This window comes from Condylura cristata, unplaced genomic scaffold, assembly GCF_000260355.1.
Source record: "Condylura cristata isolate star-nosed mole 26May11 unplaced genomic scaffold, ConCri1.0 scaffold00016, whole genome shotgun sequence".
Classification (NCBI taxonomy): Eukaryota; Metazoa; Chordata; class Mammalia; order Eulipotyphla; family Talpidae; genus Condylura; species Condylura cristata.
Window position 1 is genome coordinate 26,640,450 of NW_004567117.1, and position 11,992 is coordinate 26,652,441.

Sequence of the window (11,992 nt, forward strand, 5' to 3'; positions counted from 1 at the left end):
TCATGAAGCAGTAAACAAAGGAGAAGAACATGGTGTCAGCAGCCATAGATCAAGAATGCGAACAGCTGGATCTAACCTAAGCTAGAAATGTACTTGGTAGCTGTGTTAGCAGGCAGATGGAGCACAAATCACAAAATTAAAGTAAAATGGTTAAAGTGACCAGAAAAGGAGAGAAGTATGTGCTCTCAAAAATAGGAGGAAATTGCAAAATAATAGAGATCAAAGGCATAAACTATCGATGAGGTCAACAACTTGTTGAGAGAATGAAAAGCGTGAGTGCTAGGAGGATCAAAATTGCTATCAGGTGGACTTATTTTTCATATTTACACATTTTAATGATTATACAAATAATGCATACCTCAATTATTGGAAATAATTTAAGTGATACAGAACATAGGGGGTAAAATACTGACGTGTCTGCTCATATTCCCCATCATTAGTCTTTCCCAGGTGACCACTCAAATAGTTTGCTATTAATCCTTTTGGAAAATTTTATGTATTTTCACATATGGCTGTACGTATTTTTACAAAAATAGGTCACAGCATTGTAAATGACTTTTTTCAACCAACAGTGTGTTAGTAAGCTTCCACACCAGCCCATTTATATCTACCGCCATTGCATGATAGCAGGTAGTATGCAACTGCACTGGTTTATTTGACATTTTTTCTCTTTGAACAATTGAGTTATTTGGAATTAAATTTGAAATCAAATGTTTCAAAGGTGGGACAAAGCTGGGTGGTGACAGAGTCCAGCATGAGGACTTAGGATTGGGTAGTAGAATTAGAACGCAGGAGATCTTAGCAGTGAAAATGGAGAGGGATGCATCCTGGTTGTGAAATGTTTAAAACCAGGACACTGAGTAGCTCAGTGTGAAGGTAAAATTGGGATGAACCGAGGGATGGTGAACTCTGAGTTAGATTGTTGATGGTAGATTGGTTTAGCCCTTATGAAAAACTGCAAAGAGTAAAAATGGATAGTGTGAAGGTATGCGCCCCAGTGAATGAGGCTGCATGACACTTTCATGTGTTACTTCTGCCACGGTGCACCCTCCACCAAAGCCCCTGTTCTCCACCACTGTGGCCCATTGTGCTCCCTCCAAATTGTGTTCTTACTTTTCCCCCCCTTCCCCTTAGATTCCTGAGTTCTAGAATCGTCTTTCCAGGGTTAGATTTTTAGTTTGGTTTTAGCTGTTTGTTTCTTTTTCCTCTCTATATTCCACTTATGTGGCACCATCCAGTATTATTTGTCTTTCTTATTCTTACTTCCCTTAGCATAATCCCTTCCAGCTACATCTATGTTATCAGGAGTTTGTCTTTTTGATGAGTAGTAGTCCATTGTGCATAAATACTATATCTTCTAGACCAGTTCCTCTCTGTTTTGATATTTAGATTGTTTTCATATCTTGTCTGTAGTCAATTGACTGCTATGAACATGGGAGTGCAGGTTTCCCTTTGAATGAGCATTTTATGTTCTTTGGGTAGATCCCTAGGAGTGGAAATGCTGGATCATGTGGCACATCCATTTTTACTCTTTTAAGGAACCTCTACACAGTTTTCCATAGGAGCTGAACAATGTAGTAGGGTTCTTTTTCTGCAGTTTCTCGTCAGCATTTATTGTTACTGGTCTTTTTGATATGGAGCATTTTCACCTGAGTGAGGTGGTACCTACTGTTTTGATTTGAATTTCTTTAATGATAGTGGGTTTAGAGCTTGGAGAGTGAAAGCTCCAAGCAGCTGAAGCTTCTATTTTTACGCGTTAAAGTAGTAGGTTTGGATGTCTTTATGATGATCTCAATGATTAGTCCCACCAGGATCAAAGAGTTAAGAGAGTAAGAGGATTTGGGTCCTTCAAGAGTTACTCATGATAAAAAATGAGGGTGCTTTTAGAATTACCAACGTGTGGCCCTCCCTGGTGGCGCAGCGGGTTAAAGCACAGTACTGAGAATCTGAAGCCACTTCCGCATGAGTTCGATTCCCGCCTGCAGCCTGCCCCGGAGGAGACCACACGGCGAGCCAGACCTCTCCTGACCCGCCCGCTGCTCCCCTCAGCAGTGTACTTCGTAGATCTGCCTGTTCTGCTCCCCACTCTGTCTCTGGTGAAGCCTCTCACCGCCCCTGAGCCTCTGGCCTGTACCCCAGTTCTGTATGCACAAATAAATAAATAAATCTTTAAAAAAAAAAAAAAAAAAGAATTACCAACGTGTGCTAGAAATAGTCATTCTCTCCAGTGGGTGGTGGTAATATAGCAAGCACTCTCTCTACACTTATATTGTCTCTGCAAGTGAGTCCCCTGCCCAGGCTCAATTCCCTCATCTTCAAAATAAGTGGCTATTCAAATTATCTCTGAAGTCAAAATCCATAATTTCAAGTATTCCACCTCTATTTCATGAAATTTTCCCTTTTTTTCCCTAGGAAAATTATCCCATCAATAAGATTAGCACCAATAAGTAGTTCTCACTATTGGTGGCTCTCTAGGTTTCTTAAGATTTTATATGAGGTGTGACATTTATTTAAATGGATTTATTTCTTTGCTGTCCCGATTCCATTTTGACTAGATAACTCTCATCTATTTGTATGCAATTCTATTCATCACTCACAGAATCATTAATTTGCCTGGGTACTGTTATCTCCTGAGGTTTCCTTTTTCTAAATCAATAGAGCTCAGAGCTAATGTACATTTCACAAATAGTGCTGGAAGGGGGCTTGGAGTCTTGAGTTGAAAAGACACTTCCTTTCACTAAAGGGTGTATCTTAATAATTCATTTATTTTATCTGAGTCTTGTAGAAGGGAAGTCCCAGGTTAGTATAAAACCATTAAAATTATGCCTGTGCATATTAAGTCAAGCAGACCTGTGTTCCAGTCAACTCAAATCAGAAACAATGAGTTCTTTCTGCATGACAGGCACTGTGCTGGGTTGTCTAGGAGAAGAAAAGTAATATGAACCTGATTTTGCTTTCAAATACTTTCAGTTAATTTAAGGAGACCCCCCCCAAAAAAAAGGATATATAAACATGTAAGGATAAAAAACATGGATGACTTTTTGCCACTCATGAACAAGTTATTGCAGAATGGAACTTTGCTCATGGACAGGAATAACCATAGACTTTGAAAGGAAAATTACATGCTTCTATAATAATGGTGAAGACTTTCAAGAAAAAGGCTCCTTTGGTCTTAAATATTAATGTCTTAAATGTATATTTTAAAGTATATGTAGGACTTGAATATATGGACAAAGTAGCAAGGGAACATGTAAAATGACTGACAATATATAGCAACAGGGTAGCAAAATGCAAGACATTTCCAGTATTTCTTTCTTTCTTTCTTTCTTCTTCTTTTTTTTAAAGATTTATTTATTCATACAGAACTGGTACAGGCCAGAGGTGCAGGGGTGGTGAGAGGATTCACCAGAGACAGAGTAGGGAGCAGAACAGGCATTTTATTGACGTACACTGCTGAGGGGAGCAGCAGGTGAGATAAGAGAGGTCTGCCATACCATGTGGATCACCTTCAGGGCCAGGGATCGAATTCATACTGCAGCAGCTGTGGCTCACTTACAGCGCTGCTTCCTAACCTGTTGTGTCACCAGGGAGGGCCATTTTTTTCCAGTATTTCTCATAGTGGGCATTTGGGTATAATAGTAGGAGACAGAGCCCAGGTGGTAGCAGCCACAGCAGCTGATATGTTTGGAAGATGCCATAGGCAAAGTCTTTGCTCAGCACAGGGGGACATAGAACTCAATATCTGAGATGTTTTGAGACTGACAATAAAGAATGAAGAAAGCATGAAAACAGGATGTCATGAGAATGATAGATGCTACAAAGTCCAACTGGGTAGGCATGAAAAGATGCAGTGCAGTAGGAACAGGCAAGAAAACACTGGGATGAAGAGACTCCACTGAATCAGGACTCTTCCTGTGCCCCATCAGCATTGCACCAGCTGATTCTTCTGTCTGCAATGCTCTTTTCTCCTGTGGCAGTGGCTTTTGTTGTCTTTCATGTTCTTAAAATATTCTTTCTATAAATGCTTTAGGAACTTTCTGTCATGTTCTATTTTTACCTATTCTCATTGTAAAATTTTCATGGTCCCAGAGTTTGTTACATGGCATTCAATCATTCATCTGCTTGCTTATAATCTGACTTCTAACCGTCAAGTGATAAGTAAATCTACAAGCAGAGAGATTGGCTACCATGATCCTTGGCTGTAATTTACATACACAGCTTAATGACGAGCACATGGTAGGTGCTCAGTGAGCGCTGGCTGATGAAAGAATGTGAAAGGATGCAATGGTAAAAGCATAATCAGTCTGTTGCCTATGATATTATCATGCATAAGGCATGATAATAAGTTTCTTTAAGGGATTTCAATTTGAAGTTTTAATGCCAATAACTAGCAGAAAATGTTACCCCCAGGAAATTAAATGTTGTGTCAAAGACCAGATAACAAAGTCTTTGTTCTCTTGTCTTTAGTGCCCAAAAGACCAGTTGGAAATTCCTTTGACTCTATTGAAAGTCTTTCCTACAGGTTCTAATATACCAGCAATATCTCTAAGGCCCCCTTCCAATGCCAATACTCTATGATTTTAAGTTACTGAATTCATAATCCAAATCAATATTCATTTCATATAAGTACTCAGCTAGGGTAGCCACATACTTCTTTTACTGAAACTTCCAATATTAAAATATTTATGAATGTTACCATAGGGGCCAATATTCACATTCTGTTTCAAGAACCACATAATTAAATATATCAGATAACATTATACATTTCAGTTTTTGTTTAAAGTTTTATAATAGAAACCACTAATTTTAAAAAGTGAGCTTTGAAATGCTTGCTAAGCTTGAATCAATTCCACTACACAAGATTTTGTGCAATGAAAAGTCAGAAGACTAAACTGATAAGCATTTTAAACTCTTCATTTGTGATGAAACTGTTATTGACTGAATCAAGATAAAAGTTTGAAATTTATTTATATACTATATGCAGGATAAAAATATTACCTTGACTAGAAGGCACCTGAAATGTTTTGGCAAACTATTTCAATTTGATGAATAGTCTCCAACAGGCCTGTATCTGGAAGGATTAGAGTTAAAGGCTATCCATTCTCCCCAAGAAGTGAGATACAGGCTATCCTATTTCTGCTAAGGCATAATGGATTCCTTACATGATAAGGGACAAGGGAGTGGCATGAGTAAATGACTCCAGGTGACTAGTGGTGATAAAAATTGCCACTTTATCTAAGCAGAAGTCATTTCTTAGGTAGAAAAGTCAGAAAACTAATTTTGACTGCAAAAGGATATGGTGTCCTGCTCCAGAAAAGATTTTGTTTCTATTCACTCACTGCTATCAGAACTATTTTTAGCTGCAGTCAAGCATGTCATGATGTTGTTAAAAAGAAGGCTTTAAACAGCCCTATTAAATTGTAACTGTGAAGTAAAGTCCCAAAAGTCACAGATGAGTGATCTGAGAGTGTCCCCTGGAAGCATTATTTGTGGGAAGAAGGAAGACTTGATAAAGGAAGGAGGAAGTAGCCTGGTGGGAAAAGAATCTGGAAAAAGCAAACTGGCTTCCAAAAGAACTGTGCCCAGCTTCTGCTCCTAAGCCTTTCTCAAAAGGTACTTTCTTCAGAAAAGAAACTCAGGGAACCAAGGAGAATAACTACCATGGTGTTTCTGCTCTCCTTTACAAGTCCTGCAGTCCAACTTGAGAGAATGATTTTGATCTGGAAATAAGTTAGGTAAAAATCTCAGGGGCAAAGCTATTGTGGCACAGTCATGGACTTGCTCTCTTAAAAGGACGCACCACCACCTCATACAATAGCACAATCAGCTCAGTGATTGTGGGCTGACATCAAGACATGTTTCTGCAGACTCAGGGCTAGTATTATTACTATCGGGAAGAATCCGTATTCTTTAGTAAATAAAGCCTCCTCAGTCTATGTAGACATGACAGGCAAAAGCAGTTGTATGGTGGTGTGCCCCATTAGGTAATATAAGGATTCTGTCATTGACAGAGCTAAAGAGTTTTCTCTTTACGTGAAATTTAAGGATCTTAATTCTTACCATTCCCTTGTGAGCTTGGTCTAGGTTTTTGGAAAATGTTGAGAACATTTTGAGGACTTATTCCTGGAATGTCCCTCAGCCCCTCCCTTCACAAAAGCCATGATTCCTCATTCTGTTCTATTCTATTGTAAGGGTAACTCCCTCCAGCCCAATGAATTCCCAATAGAATTGGTGGTAATGTTAATGCTGGCAGTTGGTTTACTTGATTCAAAAAGAAATTTGTAGATTTCTTTTTACTTTAAAATTAAGATTCTTAATTTTACTTTAAGATTCACTACCCTAGTTATATACTTTCTTTATCTATATAAAATTTAGAGCAATATTATATCACCAATGCTTACATTTTGTTTTAATTGGCAATCTGACTTGCATCAGTAGAGAAATGAACGTACTTATTATTTTTTTTTTGTCATTTTGGTGCAAAATATTTTTCAACTGCACAGATTAGAGAACTATGCTGAAATACAGATTTTTAGTTCCATATTCCAGTCACAAATCTCTTCAGTTTCTAGGATTCTGAAACTTTAGCAGGTGCAGGATTTGCTCTCGAAAGCTCATGAGCTCTGCTATTCTCCCCCAAGCCACAGGTGAGATAGACAATTTTCATGTGTGATTGGGAGATTTGCTTTTACTTGGCTGGAATTTTGCAGACTAGAAATAGTGCTTATCAAAGTTAGTCTGGAAATGATTCTAAAACCTGGGCAGAGAAAGGAAAACAAAAGTTTACATGGTGAGGTATTTGGGCATAAGGGACAAAGGAAGGGTTGTACACAGACAATTTTTATCCTAGGAAAATAATATAAAGTGATGTTAGCAAAAAGAAGACAAAGGCTGTATGCTCTAACCAACTAGGGAAGCATAAAAGCTTCATTCCTGGTAGTTAAGTAGTAGAAAAGTAAGGCCCTAATTAATGTTCAACTGTCCCCATCAGCCTGTGGACTAGGCAGAGCTACCAGCAGACCACTCACTAGACAGCAATTTGCTGAACATGATCTGTGTGAGGCTCTGGGATAAGACTGCTACTTCGAGGCAGAATCAAGCACCGTCTTAATCTTCAAGGAGCTCCCAGGAGGGGAGGTATATAAATATTCATCTTTGGTAGTGAGTAAGTAAGAGAGAAGTTGTGAAGACCCAGAAGGAGTACAAGGAATAAAAACACCTTCTTCCAAGGTGGGGTGCATGGTTTTAAAGGCAAGGCAATGAGGAGGTGATTACTGGGTTGAGGGATGAGTTGGAGTTTATCAAATAAGTTGGGAATGTTATTCGAACAAGACAGATGCACAGGCATAGACACCAGGCAGCAGGGATGGTTCTGGAAGCTGCAGGGGACCTGGGGGCACATCAGTAGGAATGCACTGAATGTCAGTGAATGCTTTTGAAATTAGAAAGGTAGATCTGTTCCAAGTCACGGAAGACTTTTGACATGATTCAGTTCTCACCATTGTCAAATGTGAGATCTCTTTTTAAGTCAAATTTTTTTTTTTTTTTGCAGACTCAGGCATAAAATAGCTGCTAAATGAGAAACTATATAATGACAAAAAGCTATATCTCATTCAGTAATGTATTTATAAGTGTTCTTTGTTAATCACTGCCAAAACCTTTCTTAAACACGTACATTACGCATTCACCATGCAAAAGGAGATATACAGATTAGAAGAGCTAATTCCTCTTAAGTCTCTTTGTGTCCAATGAGGGTATAATTAAAAAACCAGAGCAACATATGGTAATTCCAAATGGAGGTCTCTAGATGTGTAAGAAGCATTAAAAAGCGAAAAGCTCCTAGACTTTCTTGCAAATGTCAGGAAAAGGGTCAGTGAGTAAGGCTTAACTTACCTTTCGAAAAGAAACAGAAATTTCACAGAACTATTGCTGTGAAGGAGGATGGAGGGCATTCTGGGAGGGGTAAACAGCTGTGTCATGACTCATACATCGGGAAAAATACAATAAGAACTTTCTGGAACAACAAGGAGGTCACAGGACTATGGGATTATGATTGAGATCACTGTTTATTTCATTTATGTCCATTTTTAAAAGTTTCAAGTTCTCCAGATGTGAACGGGGTGCAAAGATCTTGCACATCTAGTTGGACATAAAAACTCAATTTGAACATCAGGTTATTATTGAAATCTACGAACTATGCTTGAAACAACAGTTAAGACAATAGAGAATGCAGCTTTGTAGAATTAAACAATAAATGGGAGTAAAACAACTATATATGCTATTCATTTGAAATGCAGATTGGGGAAAATATCAAAATGGTAAAATCTGCATTTTAAAAGTGTTGTTTATCATTTCTTTGTAACTTACTATTATTGGACTATTACGTCGATGATTAAACTTTTCAATTATGTGTTGCATTGTATTAGGCTTTATACAATCATTAATTAGTTAACTCACATAAAACCATGCAAGGAAGCAGAGGGATTTTATTACCCACTGTTTCACAGATGAGAAAACAAAAGGCAACACAGCTACATGGTTTCTAGAATTCCTCCTGTCAGGCCTAGGTGGAAGCCGGACCCCCAACACCACTAGCCTAGCAAGACTCTCAGTTCTTCTCTCAGCCTCCCACTCCCCTCTAATGGGAACTGGTGCTCCTGGTGTTCTTGAAAATTAATGATATTCAAAGCTACAAGATGTATCTGTCACAGCCTATGTTTGTTTACTTGTGGCAATTAGCGACCATCTGCTCTGGAGGTGATGGTACAGGCCTACCTTCTTTGGAAACATTGATGTTTAGAAAGAGGAGATTTTTCAAAGACCCAGGCTCTTAGAAGACTAGAGTTGACAAAGGCACAAGACCTTGGGTCCCCTGGAGAGACGGGGAGACTGCATGTCCAAGCAAACTGAGCTGTTTATTCTCTATTATTGCCTCTCCTTTTCCTCCACTCTCTCTCTTTAAACCCATGCTCCACTTCCCAGTCTGAAGAAGCTGCTGAAGAGGCAGTGAGGTCCCCCGAGCCTCGGCCTCCTATCCAGGGTTCAAAGCCTGTCTCCACAATGTTCGCTAAGCAGCTAACTGTGGCAGGGAATGGCCTGGAGGAGCCACATGAGAGGGAAGGCTCAGGTCCAGACAGACGACAGGGTGTGAGAAAGTTGTGGTTTGGCAGTCACAAGCAGCTGCTTTGTGGGACTGTCCTGCACCTTCTGAGGTGATGAACTTGTCCCTTGATCTGTGTCAGATGTTCTCACAGAGACCTGACCAGACTAGAAAACACAAGGAAGTACTTACAAAATGTATTTGCTTTATTGAGGCATAATTAACACTTAATCACACACACTTAATGATAAATTTTGATGAAGTTGGATATAAAATACCTTTGATATTATCACCACAACCAAGGTGCTAAACTTATTAAACATATTCATCATCACTAGAATTTTCCTTGTGGTTTCTTTTTCTTTTTTTAGTGAGAACCCTTAACATGAGATATGTCTTCTTACCATATTTTAAAATGGCACAATATATTGCTGGCTCTCTCTAGGTTCTGCGTTGTTTGACAGATCTCAAGAAGATATTCTTCTTGCATAATGGAAACTGCATGCACCCTTAGAATTAACACTGCATAGCTGATTCGCACAATCACCGAACAAATCCTGAGGCAGGACTCCTCGCTCAGTCCCCTGACTCAGCTGATCATCTGACCAGTGATACAGGTGACCAGTGCATCTCAGGCCAAGATCTTGCCTTGCCTATTTGGGATCAAGCATCCCTCCCTTCTTGGCAATCTGTTCTGTGTGCATACCTCTCTGTCTTTCCTGTATGTCTAGGCTCTCCTTTTTCAGTCTGATCTCTCATTTACTGTCACCTGTCCCGTGTCTCCTACTGTCATGACTGCTCCTGCTTTTCCAGACCCCTTTCTACATTATAAAGATGGCAACTAAGGCTGACACAAGAGGTCCTTTTCCAAGGGGAGGATACAGAAGTGGAGATGACCTCTGATAGTTTGAGCAGCTCTGTGACTAGCTTTCATTGGCTTACAAAATGATTGTGTATGCCTCTGTGCCATCCCACGTCTGGTGATGCTGGTATTTGAAGTTGTCTCTAGTGGGTGTATGAGGCCCATGGGGATTGGCAAGTCTCACACTCCAGGGCTGCTTATTTAGAGAGCCAGCTTATCAGTGCACTTCTACTGCAGATTGTGGCTAGCAGTGTGGGCCAAAAAGGTGTTCTTCTCTGAGCCCCTATTTGTACCACATGACCAGCTCCGTAAAGGGCTCTGTGTCCAGCTGTATCATGTCCCTGTCCTGAGTTTTACTGGTCGCAGATTGTGGAATGAACTCAAGAAGCACAGACTAATCCAAGTTATGTTTCAGGTTACTGGTACTTTCTGGAGAAGGGAGGTCAGGCTTGAAGTTAGCTATATAATTAAGGAACGATTTTTTTAATTCTCATTTTGCTTGCCTACTGGAAGGGGCTATCGGAGCACAAAGAAACTCATCTTGTACCCCTTTTCTTTCCCTGGGGGCTGGGCAAACTGTCAAAGCATCAGATAGATAATAGAAAAAGGCAAAAGAAATTTGATAATAATCTGTATACTTCCTCTATACATGGAAGAGACCAAACATAACCCACTCATCCACATGGCTTCAGAGGTATTTTATAGTAATTCAACTAAGATAAAGGGGGATCAGAAGGCTGGAAAGTAAAGGTAAGTTCATGAATTTATTTAGGAGTGCATAGTATACACCAGTATGATTGTTACAGATATTTAAGTTTTGCCTTCTCAAGTGAAAAGAGTTAAGGGTAAATGTTCCTAGTATACTGAGAGAGACACTTTGAAGGGAGAGGGGGTCTTCTTTGTGCTAGTAAATGCTTTCACAAGACACAGCCTCCACCTAGCCTTTGAAACTGTCCCATGCAGTATTTTGGGGTGGCAGATTTTTGCTCCAGGACAATAATTCACCCTCACATGACTCTTTAGCTTGTTCTGAGAAGCAAGTAGAGCACTCTTGTGAATGAGAAGGTTGCATTTATCCAGGCTGATAGAGCATGTACTTGAGAATGAGACGAATTCCATTTAAACCCTAGGCTTGCCTTTTGCTGACCTGTTCCATCAGTTCTAAGATTTAGTCATGACACTAAATAATAAGGTGGTTGTAACAATTAAATGAAGTAACCTTTCAAAAAATGCTTAGAACTCAATAAATGGTTGTGACTATTATTAATAATGCTTTGAACATGAAATACAAACTCAAAGGCATTATAAATATTTCATTTCAGCATATGGAACATCTGTCACGATCACTTTGTCTAGTACCTGGCTTAGAATAAATGTTGAGTAATTCTTAAAAGAGTTTGTAAAATGCACTGGGGTTATTCTCAGTCTAGTTCAAGTTCAAATGATTAACTTAACTTGACCAGCAGCCAGAGATTGGAGGGGAAAGAGGAGAGGGAGATAAAGGGTGGGAGGGAGGGAGGGAGGGAAAGGGAGGGAGGGAGAGAGGGAGAAAAAAAAAGGTTCTGTTTCATTTAAGACCTTTTTGGCAAAGTAACTACCTATTTTCTTTTAAAAGTATAATCAGGCCAAGTGAGGCAGGTAGTAAATTGCCTTAATAGAGATTTTGACATTATAGATTTTATCCTGAGGACTTGGCAGTTGTCATAAAAGTAGCACTTACATCCTAATTTCTTGGGGGTTACTTTTAAGATTCTTCTTTGTGTTCCCTTGGGAATTAAACTATTCAAGGTAGACGAATGTAATTACTTGATTCTCTTGGAAATGTAAGTTAAGTCAAGAGTTATACGTGTATTAATCAGTACCACACAAAAGCACCCCATTTTTTTCTAGTGTTACTTAAAATAATGTAATAGTTTGTTTTTACATCCTTTTGTGCATTTTTTCTATCTCAGTTGTAATCCCCCCGGGCTTCCCATCACCAAATCACCCATGTGCCATCACCATAGTCCAGTGCATTTCCCTCCCTCCCC